Genomic DNA, 17,187 nt, shown 5'->3' with positions numbered 1-17,187 from the left:
TGTCTAAAAACAGAAAAGAACTTTGAATTATTAAAGTCCTTTTCTACTTTTTTAATGTTCACTTTAAATTAATAATAAAATAATTTAAAGACACTTTATTCATGTACAGTCAACACTAAAGTATTACTCTTCTTGTCGAAAATTTGAGCAGGAGATCAAAAATTATTCCATTTCTAGTTCAAACAATAGCTGAATGAGTCTGAAATACCTATGTATATCTTATAAGGCGCCATTATATAAGTAAAGGTTTAAACGATAAAGATTTAAATGCAAATAATCAGCACTAACTAAGTAAATTCATTGGCAATACCAACAAACTGTTTGCAGTAGTAAGTGTTTGTAAATTTCTTTGCGTAGGACCTGACAAGTTGTTCCACACCCACGTTTGTAACTGAGTAGCCTTTAGTGTACAGACTTTGGTGAATTTATTAGTAATAAATTCGATCTCTGAGTTGACAAAATGTAGTAAATATGTACTCGTATATATTACAGCTTTTCTCAAAAATTGTTTGGGAGCCAAACGCTAAAAAGCATATTAAGCTATTGATAACAAGCTTGACCATCTTTAGGTCCAGTGGAAATACCATTTCATTAGAAAAATAGTTCAAAGAGTGAAGGAACACATTTCTACTGCAATTTCATTTAGAAAATCTCCTGTGTAATTGTCTAGTTATACGAGAATAAAATTGCCATACGTTAAACTAGCAAATAAATCACCAATTCACACATCACATCTCTTTATTCTGAAACATAAACATCTAAATAGGTACAAACAACCCCTAAACATCCTCTACCTTCGACCTCGGTGACTCCTGTTCGGCCCTCACTCACCCCTTACCGAGGGGGCGTGTCACTCCACAGGGGACGATCGCGCATGCTCTGTAATCATCCCCTAGGATTCAAGATGGCTGAATTGATACGATTGATGTATAGTAAGGTAAAAGGTCTACTGACGGCGGTATTATAGTTAGTATAAAAGAGTTTTTTGTTGTTTGATACTTTTTATCCTTTGTTTTTGTATGATAGTTAAGTTTTATTTAATTAATTATTAGTACCACCCGTAGGTTTGTTTGAGTGTTTGAGAAAAAAATCTATCGAAAATTGGGTAATAAGCATAACTTTGGCCAGCAAGGGTAGTTCGCCGCTCGACCATAACCAGACCGTTCGTTGCGTTCCGCGTGCGCCTCAAAGAGCCGTCAGACCATCACAGATGGGGCCAAGTAGAGCTGATGCCGATCCGGAGCTGCGGATTACCTAGTTCGTTACCAGGGTTCCAGCTTGAAAAGCAGGAGTAGGAACGGACTGGGTTTTTAGTTAGTAAGAGTCGGACAATCCTTCTCGCCTCACCCAAGGCGGGATCGGACTATACCATAAAAATATTTAGTAAATATGCCAAAATTTTATCTAAACCATACATCACACATTTTTAGTTAGATACTACTATAATTATATACTAGCTTCTAGAGATTAGCCGTAAACCAGTAAAGCTTTCAAGGAAGTCATCATTTAGATAATTACATTGAAGTTTATATTTCCTGATTGTTTCATATTTTACTATCTATGTTGCCTAAACAACTAAACAAACAAAACATTATTCAGACTTCCCTAACTCTTGTCTTCTATACATGACATTCCGTCATAAACCAGTTATTACGATATATCCCATTTTTTATGATGTAAAGTCTAAAAAATTTGTTTAATGCCCTGTATAGGATTTCAAGAACGCTTAAATATGCGCTCTTCGTTCTACCAGTGGATGTCAAACTTGTACCGTATTAGAATTATTGTCACATAATAATGTTACAGATAATTAGTAGTCATTAGTTTTTGGAAATATTGTATATTAATTATTGTAGTTAGAGTTTGACTAAATAAATGGAATTTTATACTTAGGAGTTGCATTTAGTTTTTTTTTTTTTATGGAATAGGAGGCAAACGAGCAAACGAGTCACCTGATGGTAAGCGATCAGCGCCGCCCATGGACACCCGCAACACCAGAGGAGTCACAGGTGCGTTGCCGGAGTTACATGCATTGCTGCATGATTTGTTAATCTATTGCTAATAGGTAGGATTTTCTTCTACACCTATTCAATTTCTGCGAACTTCTTTTAGGTAATATAGCGTGCTGTGTATTTTTTTTTTTTTGGTCATGAGGCAGAACTTTTTGTTTTTATTCGTGATATACGTACATAGAAGATGTATAGAAGATTAAAATTAAACAGCTTCCTGGTCACTGGTTTACTGCATACATAGGGACAAAACATCTGCAATCGGACTTATTCATATCCCTAAATTTAGACTATTCAAATGGCCACAAGTTGTAATGTAACTAAAACGCTGCGTCTAACGACCTCTCCCAAGAACATCACACGAGATTAAAACGAAAACTTCTAAATAACAATAAAATTGATAAAAGAAAGCTCTTAGCGCCACATTCGCAACAAAGCATAGTTCATTGATATCTACAATAGTCACGCACACCCGTGTCTAACGAGCTAAACACCGTAACTAGTTACAGGTTACTTTGACATTAAATACGACCGTTTAAAAAAGTAGTTTTACTAGTTTTTTATACCAAGTACTTCGTTTAGTTATTTATAAGGAAAAAGTTAGCAGATTTCCTGGAAAAGGCTATTTGTTTTTGAACTTCTACTGGGATATTAGTCAAATGGTATAAGTTACCATAAATGAAAAATATCTACGTATTTTTTTTTTAATGGCAACCGAGTCTCCTGTGCTGTGTTGTCGACTATACTGCCAGTGTCAAGTGGTGTCGGCAGATTAAAATATCTACATATATAATTGACGCTGAAGCTCGAGAAATTATGTCAAAGTTTATGTCAAACTCCTAATGACCTTTCTGTTCACTCGTTACGACAACTTACACAATTTTTCTATTGCCTTTAAAAATGTTAAGGTATTCATATCTACTTAATTGCACTGGCCCAAACTAGTCTTAGCCTAGTCTAGTCTAGTTTTGTATAGAAATACCTAAGCATACATTACATTACAGTGCATAAATCTTGTATTTGTGCCTTAGGTAAGAAGGTACTCCGTGTTACTCTATTCATAGTATTTTATAAGCCGCCTATATTAAATATTTCGGTTTCCGTGTTAATCTACTCATAGAATATTTCGGTTTTTAATAGTGATTAATTTGAATAGTTTTACTTCCTTTTTTAAATATAACAATGATGATGGTCTAACAATTATTGTGAAATAAGTCACGATTTTCCTTCAATTATGTGGACCACACAGATACATGACTAGTTTTAACCAGGGTCATTCTTGTTGATTAAAAACTGACTAAGTTTCTGACAGATCATGTACAGCTAAAACTACTACTTAGTTGTAGAAAATGATGGTATTGATAAACACAGCTAAAAGTAATAGTCGTAAAAGGTTCTGGCATGATACCTTTACATTAATTGAGTATGAGGTAGCACTAGTAAATGTGTCCTAAGAATTCCTAAAGGAACTCACACTATGAGTTTTTTACGAGTGCATTTTGTTGCAACCTGTAATTTCACTACAGTATTATGGTCTATACATATTTTTATTTAGTTTTCTACATTTGATGGGTCGACATTTGGGCGCTTTTTGGCCTGATGGCAAGAGGTCATTTGACCAACGATGGAGCACGTCTGCCCATAAGCAACCCATTAACTCGAGCCTTGAAGATACCCAGGGTCTGGGTCAGACTAATAAGTTATAATTATGATAATCAATTAACATGATAGACTTTATTCTCATAAATTAATTACCCAGTTCTAAAAACTGCATTGCATTAAAAAGTTGGGAACCTCAGGCCGAACACAATACATCGACCGGCCGCCCAGTCCGCTGTGACAAAAAAAAACTTTCCTCTTTGGCCGTCAGACGACGAGTGACTTACCGGCTATTTGTTTTTTTAGGCTGCCCCGCGCACGATAAAATATTTTTTGTGGCAGTAGCTCCGTAGGGATGGGCGTTTGTCGATAGATTTTACGCTCGATAAGAAAGGGTTAATGTTGTCAAGAAAACCTAAACTATTTATTTATGTTTATTTTAACCCAGATTTTGTTTAATTTTGTTGAATTAGAAATGAATTGAAGTTTTAAGTTCCTAAAATATGTGTATATATTTAATTGTTTTTGTAATTGTTTGGTTTGCTATTATTTAAAAAAGAGATGAAAATAACATTATTCACAATATATTGTAGAAAAGACACCCAAATTTTTTAAACAGTCTAAGTCTATGAATATTTCTTTATAGTACTTTGGTAAAGAAAAAACTTAGCATCAAATATTTATTTAACGTTACATCGCTAGAAATAAACCATAATCAATCTTTCATAACATACGACAACTTATCGATATTTCATAAGATTAAAACTGTCGATACACTATCTTGAGTTATTCTTTTTTGGACGCACTATGCCATTGTTTGTAGATAAGGACAGGTATATAAGATTCCGTTGTGTACGAAAGAGACAAAAGATGATGCTGTTAATTTTCCATTTCATTAGAATACAATGAAAGTTTTTCTTTGTTAATTTTCCTTTTTTGAAATTTGTAATGAGAGTCGTAATAGCCAACTTTTGAACTGTTTTGAATAAATAATTGACTTCAATGTTGCATTAATGGGTCGGCAGTGGTTAAACTTAGTTATCTTACAGCATGAATATACGTTATAAGATTTTTTTTCCTAAGAAATCTCACTAGTATTATAAATGTGAAAGTTTGTTTATATAGATGTTTGTCCGTCAATCACGCTAAAACTACTGAACAGATTTTGATGAAATTTGGTATACAGGCAGGGTATGAGCTGACTGGGTGATAGGACATTTCTTATTCCATGGTAACGCGGGTGACAGTCAAACCCTCATTAAGCAAGTATGGTGATTAATGCTTAAATCTTCTCCGTGCAAGAAGAGGCTTTTGGTCAGCAGTGGCCACTTATAGGCTGATGGTATGATGTGAGATTTATCATGTAGCGCTACTGTCCGATCTCTGTCAAATGTATAATCCCTTAGTCGACAGTAACGACATCTACAGGAGAACTCGGAGTGGTGGCAAATTTATGATGATGATGATGACCCGGCTAATTGATAATACAGCACATAGTAAATTAGTTTCTAACTAACTAGCTATTAAGTCCATACTCAAATAACAATCAAAACCAGTGAGACAGTATAATATTTTGTAACCCAATTCCTATTAGCACTAGGTTCTGAGGTAGTGGTATAGGTTTTTATTAGTATTAAAATAGAAGGCTGGCTCGATTCGCCATTAAAGCTAGCTCGAGAAAATGGTCTGTTTCAATTCATTATATTACTTCATACGTGTATAACACTTTATGAGGTGACCATGATTTGATTAGGAGTTCATAATTCCAGTATCCCTTTAACCTAATGGTGTTTCGAAAAGTTTTCGGATTTGTAGCATTTAGCCATTATCATCGATAATATAATATAATTACTACTGAAAACGGGATGTTTATTATGTTTATTAGTTTTTGTGAGTTTCCGATATTTCAGCACTGTTGCAAGCGCTATGATCACGGATGAACTGTAGTATATGCTGGTGGATGTTTATAAGGAGAATAGCGACCATTTAAAAAAATATTATCATTGATAGTCCGTGACTTTCTGCTATTAGCCTCCTCACATAGGATTGTTTGTTATAGTGCTCCTACTTAACAGGGAGGTTGAAAACCACAGGCAGTGGTGCACTATATGCATTGTGACACCCACTTTTCAATAGTAATGTTATGCGTCCCATATAATGAGAGGAGTATCTATTGCTATGTCTTAATGACGATACTTATTAAAGTACATCAGGCATTAGCATCTAGACAGTTATATTTTTGAGACTTTTTTTTCTATAAACTAATAAACCGCAGTAGTAATCCTAAACTTGATGTATCCCGTAGATCATGTAAGAAAGCATGGAGTATGTATGCAAGCTGCAGCATAGGCGGTCTGCGGCATAAAGGGACCAAACTGGTTTGCAGCCTGGATGCCGACGCAAGTGGAGACTGTGGTGCTTTACTAGTCTTGGTGTAGGTTGGCCAGTGATGTATTTTTTTATGGTGAACACAGGTTAGAAATCTACTGAGATCTTTTTTGGAAGATGGTAATAATAAATTTTCTGTAACTAGGTATAGTGAATTTTCCTAGTCAAACCGTGGATAAAAAAAGTATTAAAAATTTACATGTAAACATAACATTCTGTCGTTTTCCCTTGGATAAATTGCAAAGATGTGTACATTAAAATCTTTTATAATGAACGAGAAAATTGTTTTATTATCTTTTACTTTACTATATACTTACTTAAATCTCTTTAGTTGACACATTATTATTGTATTGCGAACCTAATTGGAAAAGAGTAACCTATGAAGTTACTTACTCGTTCTTCTCCATATGAATCTACACTTTGAAACGAGCAAATAGCTACACTAGAGGACTGACCGACAGAAATTTTATTTTAATATTGTAATATTTACTTTGACATTCAAAAGTGCCTTCCCGGTCTATTTGAAATAAATGATTTTTACTTTCACTACAAATTTTAGTAAAAACTCATAACAGTGGCCAACACACAACACGCATGCTACATAGATTATTGGGTGCATTCAGTACAAATCATAAAACTTGATTAAAACTTCAAAAGTTATAATGCAATTAGTTTTATGTTGGACGGCGAGAGTCGGTTTCCTATGTTTTAAAAATGTAATAAAAATTATGTAATATAAACTTCCTAAGGGAATGATTTGAGATAGATGTATAATTAGCACTACTTGGGTTTTATGCAGTTCGTTTTCTTGAGTAATCTAAATTCTAGGTTCTGTTTTTACCGTTAGATGCAATATTATAACATTTTACTGAGATAAAACTGGTTTTATTTTGTTTACTATTAATAAACAATCTAGTACCTTCTATCTTATTGATTTAAAGACATTACATTCGTCACATACTTAGTTCGGTATGCTCATGTTGTTAAAATTTTGTTTTAAAACAAAGTTTGCAATCATATTGAAAATCATCAATAGTCTATAAGTGGTTACTGCTGACCAAAGGCCTTTTCTCACACGGAGAAGGTTTGAGCACTGATGATTAATGATATTAAAAATATATACATAAAAATAAATATTGGTGTTAGGTTTACGTATCATTCAATATTACTCATGATTGATGCTGTTAAAAAATAAAAAAGACTACGTGCTTTGTATGAAAAAAGATTCAAACTTTTCTTGTCAACACTAAATGCTTACAGGCCACTAGAAAAAAAAAAGAATCGATAACTTTCTCAATCGCGTTCGAATTTAAAAAGCATTTGGAATTAAAAATTGCGGTCTTTCACTGCTCTTTATCGAATCGGATCGCGGGGCGAACGCAACCGAAATGCGTCGAACGGCCGAAATGTGGCGAGAGTTCGCGTGTCTTTGGGCCGTAACCGTATCTTCGGCAGATAAAAGGGTCTCTTGGACCGTTTTAATTAGGCAGTAGAATGTATCGGGTGCCTGATGGCCCTGATAGGGTTACCCGTGCAGTATTGGAATTTTGTTGCCATTTTTTTCCCTTTTTCTTCTGTTTGTTTACGCTGCTGTGTTTTATTCTTCTTTTTGGCAATTAGTGTGTGAATGTTTGTTTTTATAAATATATTTTATGGGCACTTTATAAGACGTAGATACAGTTTAATGGAAGGGCAAAATGATTAATACCGTTTCTGTTGAACCTTGACTTAATCCGTATCAGCGTTTAGTTAGTAACTTGTACGTTTTTAGTCGTGCGTAAGTTAATTTTGATCAGTTATTTGCTCACGATTTTTATATGAAAATGTAATGTTCTACTAACCCATAATATCACCACTACAACCTGTAAAATCCTATGAAATGTGACATATTTGCAGCCAATACTTACATGTCCTATCCATCTTCAAAGCCTTGGTACAGTTTCCCTATCATAGTTTTTAGCTAGTTACTCAAAATCTCCGTAGAATATTGTCAACCCTGCAGGCTGTAGGGAGGTACGTAACCGCTTGCGATCCGCTGGACAGTGCCGTTCGACTAATGCGTACCTATACGCGGCATAAAATAACTGAGAATACTATGGACTTGGAACATTTTATACAATATTTTTTTTTTACGGTAAATGTTTCACACAATCCACTTTATATAATTTGAAAGGAGAACTGGCTTCAAGACTGATTTGTTTTGTTTATAGAAGAAGATTAAAATGGATATACTTCTTAAGTGAACTCTTTCTGCAACAATACAACCAAATTGGTAGAAACACCAGTATTTGTTAATGTGTATACTAAGTGCTTTAAATAGATCTGCTCCAGATACATGGAGTGACGTTATGCACAAAGTGGCTGGCTCTAATTGGATGCGAGGAGTTGAAGATCGTTACGGGACACTAGGGCTCCATCTCGAGACACGACTATGAACGGGGAGGTCATTAGTTAGTAAGAGTCTGACACTCCCTCTCGTCTCACCTAAGGCGGAAGAAGTCATTGGATGATGTTTCTTCTTCAAAAGAAGAAGCTTGATGCTCAGTTGCGTCCTATTAGAGACGTATATGACCAACAGTTGAAAGATATGCGCAGATATCTTCATAAATGTTATGTAACATGTACTTTTAACGATGATGTTCAATTTTTTTTTTTGGGAAACAAACAGATATTATATAACAACTAATTACAATCACTTAGGCAACACTTATTATCTAGACTATTTTCTGCCTCTAACGAAGTTATAATCGTAATGAAATGTATTAACTGATAAAATAATTAGATTGATTCTACTCTTTCTTATTTTGATTTCTGAGAAACGCCATTTTGATTTACATTGCTTATTTGCCTAAATTGAAAAATGTAGATTTGTATCAACTTAATTGACATATTGATGTTCTTTTAATATTTTTACTATGTACGATGAACTCTTTCTCAGAAATCATCCTTGAACAATCTTATCGACTAATTTATCGACAAAAATCAGGAAGTTGTTAGTTAAAGTGTTTGAGCATTATGTTGACTATTTTTTAGTTTTTAATTTCTAATGATTCATGTGCATAAAGAATGATATTTTTTATTTATCTTTTGAGGTTATTGGCGCCTCGTTCTTACTTTATCGATATTGGTAGATATAAAAGGCTTTTTGTGACATGATCAATATGTCGGCGAGTTTGCGATGCGTCGATATTATCGGTTTAGATTTCTATCTAAAATAGCGCCATGTAATGCATTGGAGTCTAATTTATTTTTTTGCTCTGCTTACTTAGGTGAAGATGTTATCGTAAAAGAAACATTATCGAAATGAAGTCACTTACTAAGTAAGTAGGTTTCTACTTATTCGGTAACCTGGCCAGTAAAAGTAGCGTAATGTGTCATATTTTATTACGCATTGTATGCTACCATTTATTTTGGTTTCTTTTTTTATTAATTGAAATAATAAAAACTAAGTATTTTGTTGGTTGGTTATTTTTTGGATCACATACAATTGGGTGGAATCAAGAGATACCTATTATCCATCTATTAATATCCAAAGGTGAGGTTAGGTTAGTTAATTGTGATCTGTCACAATAAGTAAAGGCACTTCTACAAGGTTCCGCACGCAACGTCTCATAGAGCCATTACTCGGTCACAGATGGGGCCTAGTAATACTGATACTTGATCCGCAGCTGCAGACTACCTAGCGGGTTTACCAGGGCTTCGGCTCGAAAAGCAGGAGTAGGACCCGGTTGCGGTTGTTTGAGTCAGTAAGAGTCTGACACTACCTCTCGCCTCGGCCAACGCGAAAGAAGTCATTGGCTTATATTCCCCCATTAAAAAAACGCACCATAAGTAAAAACCTCCAAGAAAATAAATTAACATGAACATAACAAAGTATCATATACACCAGACTAAAATAAAAAAATTGATAAATAAATATGCCAAGTTCACAGTGACAGCGGTAGTACTAACAGTGGAGTCCAGTTGCAGGCGGGCGCACCGGACAATGCGACCAGTTCCGCAGATCGACGATAGCGCCCAACTAGCGATAGTATTTCGCTATGTGGCCCCAGTTTAACGACATTACAGAGGTGAGGCACAGAAGTTTATAGAAGCTTAGCAATGTTTTAAGTAATTTTGCACAGATTTTAAATAGTAGAAAAGTAGGACATTTGCAAAGTATTTTCTAATAGTGACTTGGAAGTAACTAGTTATAGCACTATCAAAGCAATATAAAACTTTGTGATTTTTTTTTAATTCATCGTTTGTCACACACATCACTTCATCAGCCTATAAGTGGACTGCTAACCAAATCCTCCTCCTCACACGGAGAAGGTTTGAGCATTAATCACCACGCTTGCTCAATTACGGCTTAACTCTAATTGTATATTTATGAATTGTTGAAGACTTATTCAGTTTATTGTATATGGGTACAGTTCACCTATTGTGGTAGGTATAATATTTGTTAGTTCTTTTCCTATCACAGGACGACAGGGTCCCGGACGTTTGGAAGGCGTACGAGGTGCCGAAGCCAACTCGGAAAGGGCCATTTAACAATTTTAATCTAAATGTAATGATACATCAGCCGTCGATTTTGTATGCACTAAGAAAGTACACCAAAGGACAATCCCCGGTTGATGGAGGACTATTGTGCAATATAGAGGAAATGATTGGGTTATGGGTGGTATTATTACTGGCGAAAGCGTTTTTTAACCAAATTTAAAATCTGGGTAATCCTTTCAAAGATTTACAAAGTGAATTTACTGTCTTCTCTTCCTAACAAACCACTTACCAGTAACCAACCGAGTTTATAATATTAGCACAACGTGAGACCACCTGTTGTACAAGTATCGAGAGTTTTCTTTACACCAACATCGATTTTTTATCAAAATTATTGAAGCGATATTGCACCCTATAGGTCACAAAATAAATATGCTTATTTACATTTCCAAGTCATACTTGAACTTGTCTCGTATTTACTTTTGTATTTATTGGAAGTTATTGGCTGTTTCGTTGGTACAGTCGTCCCAGTTGAACCATAGGAAGCTTTTAAGTGTGGGAGAGTCATGCTTATGCGGTGATACCACGGTCTCACAGAAAAGCTGAAAAGGTGTTTCAAGGCTTGCATTGTGTGAGTGAGGTTAGTGGAGGCCCAATACTTCTCAATCTTTAAACATTCCAGATACTTAGATGGAGTGTCTCAACATCCTCAACAATACTAAATTCCTAATCGGCAATGCACTTGTAACGCCTCTGGTGTTTCGGGTGTTCCTTGGCGTTGTGGCGATTGCTTACCATCAGATAATCCTGAGATGAGACTGTTCGTTTACCGGCTTGTAACTACCATAATTTTACATCAATCATTTTTATAACTTAACTATAGATTGCTTCACTACCTACTATAATTGTAAGAAGACATGAGAAGTTATTTATTAGAACATCTACTGACACCAACTTTGGTACTTATTGGTGATTTGCACTTGGCGTGGTGATAACAGAATTGCTTGCGAAGGCGGTTAATGTTTACTCATATCAGCTCGTAAACGTTTACTGCTGAACATACCTTATACAGGCTTATAGAACAGTGTAATCGCCTTTTGTATTGGATTTTGGGTCGCTTTTAATGGAATGCTTTACTATGTGTTTATTTGTTGTATCATTGTTACTTTGATAAAGATTTAGATGTATTATGTTGAATAAGAAATTAATCGAACGGTTTTTGTTTTCATATTTTCGGTATGATCCATTTAGCGGGAGTCAAAGTCAAAGCATTTATTTCAATTATTAATCCTTAATTAGGCACTTTTGAAACGTTACGTTGAATTGTCCATCAGTGAAGCTAGGTGCTCGTTCCAAAGTGTATCTTCGGATGGAGAAGAACGAGCAAGAAACTCCATCGGAATTCTTATCAAAAAAATATTTTTGCAATCTCTCTGATACGAGTCATTATTTGATCCTTTACCTATCTGTATCTCTTAACTATGATCCCTATCCTTCCTATATTGTATATAATTATGTATATGAGAGGTAGACATTGAATATTACGTTAAACTCTCATCAGCAGCAGAGGCCATAATATAGTCCATCAGTAGACTATTGAAGTTGAAATAAAAAAGTATGAATATTAAGAAATTCAGAAGCCCATTAAAAACCGAGACATAGGGACACCCAGAAAACCCCATGGATCGAAGGTGACGTCATGGTTATTCATGACATAGTCACCACTTTCATCGAAGCTCCCACCCGGATTCATACGATACCGAATAATCGTAAATCTTACACGTGCATTGAATACACAAACAAATGAATTGTTTGACATTTTTATACGTAAATGAGGAGTGGGAAACCCGTATAGGTAGGTAATCTAAACCACTGTGTAGTACGTGATGAGAAAACTTAGTTGTAAAACATGAGTATTTTATAGGAATTTGTAAGGAGTGAGGTGTGAGTAAGGTGGATAGTTTCGTAACGGATTAAAATTTTTTGAATTCTCCACTAATATTTGGAAGTTCACTATTGTACATAAAATCTTTTATTATCCTTGAATTAAATGAAGGTGCCAACTGCTTTTTACCACTTATTCATATTCTCATGAATGATTTTGTAATTACAATCTTTGATTAACTTATCCCTCTTATGTCTTGCTGTTTTATCATCAACATTATCGTCAACAGCCTAGAAATTGGCCATTGCTGACTTGACTTATCTGATGAACTGTTTCATCAAACAGTCATCATATTATATCATATTTTGTATAGCTATTAACGGTATTCATATGTTTTTAATATCGTGTTTAACGATTTAACAATTACCATCAGCCTACAACTGCCCCCTCTGAACTTTCTTAAATAGACTTTTGCACGACGTTTGTCGTTTAAGACTATACTATGTAAACAGCTTAAAAATTGTATACTTTGGTATCTACCTAAAGTACATCTCTTCCTATGATATTCCTTGATATTTAAAAATAACAGGAGTCAACATAGATAGATAATTTCTTAACAATCTTTCTAGAAACATCCAAAGCAATAACGGTTACTTACAAGACACAAGTGAAGCCTGTGAAGTCATCGTTCACAGCGACATCAATGAGGTTGTCTATTCGGAACTCGAAACCACATAACAAGTTGTACTGCATACATAATGTAGTGATACATCACATAGTCAGGCTGTCTGTTATAGTTTCCTCGAAAATGTTTTATCACATTGTTACTTAAACTAGTTCTGGGGATGTCTGAGATTTTGCTTGATATGATGTGATATTGCGTAATATAAAGTTTATGTGCATTTTTGAAATGGAGTGGAAACTCTAGCGTAAAAATTTTGACTCCACACTAGGATCTTCTCCTATGAGTCATAGGACATACCCAAACCTCTTTTTGAAGAGGGAAAATCATCAAAAATCTTCTCTTTCCTTGGGTGATGCAAGAGGGAGAGTGTCAGATTCAAAACAACAATTTGTAGATCATACAGACAATCAACACGCATCCATATCACGTATCTTTCGATATAAAAGTAAAAAATAGCTTAAATGAGTCCGTTTCTACCAGTACTAAGCTTAGCAATTTGGCTTCCACATTTATGATTGGTGGAAGCGAAACGCACCCACAGCAACGTAGCGTAGTCTCTCTGGTGGAAAAGTACCTTATAATAAATGGTCATCAAGATTAATAGTATATACCAAATATCAGAGCAATCGGACGTTAGGAAGGGAGTTAAATTCCAATTACTAAACTTTGACCCAAACAAACAAACAGGTCACGTTAAATAAAATAGTTTAGTATTAAAAATATTATATAGTGACGTAAAATAATTGGAACTTAGAAGGTTACTTCCGATACGGAAATCTACATATTTTTATGTAATTAAAACAATTATTATTAAATAAAGATTTCTTATAAAATATTCGACATAGTTTCCGGTCTGCCTCGATTTCATTCCAGTGGGCAATTATTTAATTTTGCATTGAAATCGAGATGAACAGCATGATCTACCATTTAGTGATTCAATCCTAAAAATGGGATTGTTTTAAGGTCGGAAGAGGAAGTTAATAATTAGATTTTTTATGGTATGAGCCAGTAAACGAGCAGACGGATCACCTGATGGTAAGCAATCACCGCCGCCCATGGACACTTGAAACACCAGAAGCGTTACAAATGCGTTGCGGGCCTTTTGGTAAGGAATTTAAGGGTTTTGGGGAAATCGTGGTTTGGGAAGGGGGTAATTGGGCTTTCGGTTAACTCATTCAGACAAGAAAACATAACGCAAGCGTTGTTTCACGTCGGTTTTCTGTGAGGCCGTGGTATTACTCCGGTCGAGCCGGCCCATTCAACAAGCATGGTTCTAGTCCACTTAAAGTTTATTGATTAAATTGAGTTATTAATAATGTCTAAAACTAACAAAATGTTATACTGAACTGACTATTTCAGAATTAATAACTAAATGGATAATTCTATAGGATAGGCATGATACTGAAAAGCCAAAGTTAGGTTCGTTTAATTTTAAACCTTAAATGTCACGAGATGACGTCCATATTGTTAGAATTTGAGTAGGTACCGATACCGATGCCTATCAAAGGACACCCACGTAGGTCACTGTTTAGGATTTTAGAGATCATTAGGAAACTGAAAGACCAATCGATTCTTGTTTAAGCAAATTAAAGATTAGGTTATTATTTTAGCTTTTTAAAAATATGTAGGTACTATACTTTTGCAATGTTACTTAATAAATGTACTTAATGGAAATGATGTCAGCTCACAATTGTGTTTTATTAAAAATCCCTATACCCTATGCGTATTGATCCGGAGCTGCAGACTACCTAGCGGGTTTACTGGGGCTCCAGGTTGAAAAGCAGGAGTAGGAATGGGGTGGTTTTTAATTTAAAACGAATGCTACAATGCGCTAAACTCTATCTACTCCACAATAACTTGTATTTATTAAAGATGGCACAAAACTAGCACGTTAGAAACACTGGGAGCCATTGCTCAAAAGTGGGCCACTATACCCTATAAATCATATGAACGCCTGAAGTCTTCCTCGCTACTAAGTTCTACCAACTGTCCCTAAACACAAAGTACCAATCGTAATTACACAGTCGCGTACAACAGGTGCAATGTACCAACAATAATTAATTTGAAACTCTTCTGTACCCTTAGTACGAGTTTGCTTTACGTTGAGCGAAAACGAAAACAGAGCGCGTTCGGCGTTCTGATTGGCCGGCGCGAATGAACCAACCAATCAGAGCGCCGCATTTCTCACTCACTCAAACTCGTACTAAGTACTCTGTTTCGTGAAAAGCCTTGAGCAATCGAGTCACGATCGACAATTTAAAGATTATTATTCTGTGAAATGGGTACCAATAAAAGTTAAACTATGCTCCAAATGATTCTTTGAACGATTGATTGGATCCAAACGCGCTTTCTCTTTGAATCAAATCGCGAATTAAATTATTTGATATTTGATATATGTAGGTATAACATTTAGATGTCGTTAAATTATTTTGATTGCTTTTAGGGTACCGCTGTTGTTATAGAGATTTTATTCGTTCATTGATATTTTTATTAATGTCACTAGACACATTTAAAAAGTGAATTTGTTCTGTGTGAATGGAAGTTGGTTATAGTAGGTATTCGTACTGTGCTTTTAAAAATAATTTTATACGCTTTCTTTAGTTGTATTGCTACTGAGAAACAGTCGTTATTAACACAAACTTTACTGATATTAGTAGCATGGTATTGTATTATTAATCCACCAGAACTAAACTAAACTCGACAGCTGGAAATTCCCATAAATTAAAATAAAATAACCTCTAATAAAACCGGACATTCGGATATCACAATAAATAAATATAAAATTTATTTGCAAAGAAAAAAAAAAACAAAAGCATTTTTTTCAATAAGCACGCGGAACCCACGCACATTTCAATTTTTATTGCAACCATTTTTTTTTTAAGTTAGTCGGCGGTCGATTTGCATAAAGCTCCAAGTAGCTGTTCAGTTGACGGTGGTACGCGACGCGTCGTAAAACGGACGACCATAAAAGAAACACCTTTTTGCTTATAAAGGATGTTGTTGTTTTGCACTGAATTAATATATGTGATTGTATTATCTTGAACACGAGTGTAGTAAAGTGGCGTTTTGAGTTGTTCGTTTAACTTTAAGAAAATATTGTGTCAATATTTCTGTGTTGTTTAATAGGATATAGTATGAGAGGAAGTCTGCTTATAGTATATTCTTAGTTAGACTCCGTTTAATGTCAGTTTACCGAGGAATTGAAACTAAATCTTTATCCAAATTCTAGATTCTTAAACATATCCATTTTTAATTTGCGTATTTTTATTCAACAATGATTTGCCGCAAAAAGATTTATACAGAGAGGTCTAGTTAAAGAGCCGTAAGGAGGCCTTTGCCCTGTAGTGAGATGATCATGGCCATCTAAATCTTATTTTAATAGATTCTGGTAAAACGTCGACAAAATTTGGCACTTAGTAATACAATTAAATTAAATTCAAATTACTTTTACTTGAACCGGAAATTGAACCAAAAAACTTTAAGCCTGACATTTACACCCATTCGACTAACAAGTCAGTAAAAAATGCATCTCAATTTACTTAACAAAACTATTCATTAAAAGCGAAGTTCAATTAAGTTGCATGTTCCGTATCTAGGTACACAATAGTAATAAATTGGAACCTAATTACTGTTTGTTGTGTACCTAGTATTATTATACTAACTACTATAGAGTGGGCAGGTGCCTTCATATATTGCAATATAAATACCAGACATAATAACCTCTGTAAGGCACCTCCTTTTTGTAATAGTTATTTCTTTATTCAAGTAAAGGTTGTTTGCAAATGTATGTTTTTTTTAATTAACAAGTTTTGAAGGGCCGAATTAAAAGTACCCTTAACCGACGAGCATGATGAAAATACTGATGGTTATTGATGAAGCGAAAGGGGCATGTGAGATTCGTAGCAATTGGCGTTCCATTGTCTTTGACTAAAAAGGAAACAGTGAGGTTATGTTTGTATACAAGTTTTGAATATATTTTTAATAGTTGATAATGTATATATAGCATTTTATATCTAGCTCTTTACCTAGACTTAGTGACCTTTGAAGTTTTATCAGTAAGAAGAAAGTTAAGCTACTTAATGGAATGCCTTTGGGATAGTGTGGCAATTAAATCTAATAGATAATTCATCTTATTTTTTTTT

This window comes from Spodoptera frugiperda, chromosome 5 (genome assembly GCF_023101765.2).
Source record: "Spodoptera frugiperda isolate SF20-4 chromosome 5, AGI-APGP_CSIRO_Sfru_2.0, whole genome shotgun sequence".
NCBI classification, from domain to species: Eukaryota; Metazoa; Arthropoda; class Insecta; order Lepidoptera; family Noctuidae; genus Spodoptera; species Spodoptera frugiperda.
Note: the sequence above shows the minus strand (reverse complement) of the source record.